Genomic DNA, 2,122 nt, shown 5'->3' on the forward strand with positions numbered 1-2,122 from the left:
GAACTTAACGCACAACATTTAGAAGTCTAGGCTAGAGACGTATTCCGGTGTCGTAAAGCCTGGTAACTGTTGCTCTCACTGATGGTTGGGTGATTCCTCCACTTTGAGACGATAAGTGCCAGTACGTACTTGTGCTCCCACGTACCGTCGAGTATATTTTGGGAGACCCCAATAGGCTTAATCCTTTATCCATAGGAAGCTGTGTCTGCCGCCCTATCGATAGCAATGCACTAAACACAGCATTTGGGAAGATTGACTGTTGTACTGTAAAAAGTATTCTGCAGTTTTGCGATTGGTTTGGTAATCCCTCTACCTAGATTTCCATAGCAGTCCCTTTCGATTCTTTTCAGACTCCTTAACAGAAAAGGTCCATCTGAGCACTTGTCACTTCAGGCTCATTAAAAATCGAAGGAGACTAGAGTCATCTTTTGTTTTTTATCGACTCTTCAAAATTGAAAAAACAAGTTGTGTCAAAGCGTCTAAAATTCATTTAATTCAAAAACATACTTCCCCTTTATTTTAGTTGATCAAGTAATCCGCAATCGTGGAATAAAGTCAATTGAAACCCCGTCGTTCGCGGAGGCTTACGAGTCAACCGTCTTTGTCTCCGGAATCGAAGCCAGTACGGACAAAGCGAACTCGTTTAACCGGTTCCAAATCTCCTCTTAAAGTTAGAACAAGTGTTCCAACAACATCAGAGACTCCGGTTACTCCAAACATTTTGGAATCCTTGCCTCTACAAAAGAAGTTCAGCAGCCACAGAAGGACAGTGGTACTGATCCTAGTCTGAGAGTAAACACTTGTGTTACCGAACCAGTTCCATTTTCAACCGGTTCGGAGAGTTTTTCTCTTCAAACATCTGTCGTTGTCGATTCCATACCTTCTTCGGCACCAGAAATATTCTACGGACCTGACGGTCTTCTCCTTCCACCTAGTCTGATTGCCATAGAAGAAATTGTGGAAGATCCTCCAACGAGTACTCCATCGCAATTTGGAGTCAGGATCACTCTATATCCTTCTTCATCAGAAGTTAGTCTACCACCAGCGGAAGCTCCTGTAGAATCGCTAGGTAATCTTTTGGATAGACTACAAATGTCTGAACAACCGTCAACATCTAGGACTGTGTCGTCTGACACAGCGACGGCAGAACTCCCTGCTATCACTCCGACAATGTTCGCCGGTATACCATCTGTCCCGACTAGCTCTCAACCGCTAGAAGGAGCCCACTCAGGGGCCATTTCGACAGCATGGTCTGTTCCTGTTTGTTCATCCGGAATAATATCCGGAAACTCTTATGTTGAGTCTCAACAAATTGATCCATTTGGAGGTCAATTTGGGCAGTCCGGCCCCCAAGGGCAAACAATTCCCTTGAGTTCTGGATTACCACCGTATGGGGGGCAGTATACCCTTTCATTATCCCCTCCGGGAGGATATCCATATGGGAGTTCACAACAACATTCGGGTTATACTGGAATTACCTCAAGCGGTTGGGTACCTATACTACCTCAACAACCAAGAGTTGTATACTCGATGCAATAATGCTTACCTACGTCAAATATCCCAACTACGCCAGCTATTGTGACGGTGTCACAAGTTCAAGCGCTGCCTGTTGTATGCCAACCTCAGGTTTCTCAGGTTGTAATGCAACAGCCCCTTGACCCTGCGACTCAACCACAATCGCCGACTGGTGGAATGACACAGGTTCAGACGGGTACGATTACCCCTCATCTTGGTCAAACTGTTAGTATCGAGAAACAGCACATGGCTTCACAACCATGGCTAGTACAATACCAAAAACCACAATTCCAACAAGTATACCAAGGTTCTGAGCAACAAATCTTTGCAAATAGTGGACAGCCGTATATTCAAAACGGTCAAAATCAACCATTTTACATTGGTCATGCCCACCAACCTTACCAAACATACCAGCATCAAATGCATTATGCCGGTATGCAAAGACCAACTGCTCAGGAAATCCCATCTTATCCTGGGTATGCTTCACCTAACCTAAATCAGCAGTTACCCTTTGTGGCAACTTTAGAGTTACCTGATTTAAATAGGTTAACAAACAATCCAATCTCTTACGCCCCTTGGTGGCCAGCGATTCCGCATAAACTTCCAT

Source organism: Pinus tabuliformis, chromosome Q (genome assembly GCF_031772625.1).
Source record: "Pinus tabuliformis cultivar Carrire ecotype Pingquan chromosome Q, CPIR1, whole genome shotgun sequence".
Taxonomy (NCBI): domain Eukaryota; kingdom Viridiplantae; phylum Streptophyta; class Pinopsida; order Pinales; family Pinaceae; genus Pinus; species Pinus tabuliformis.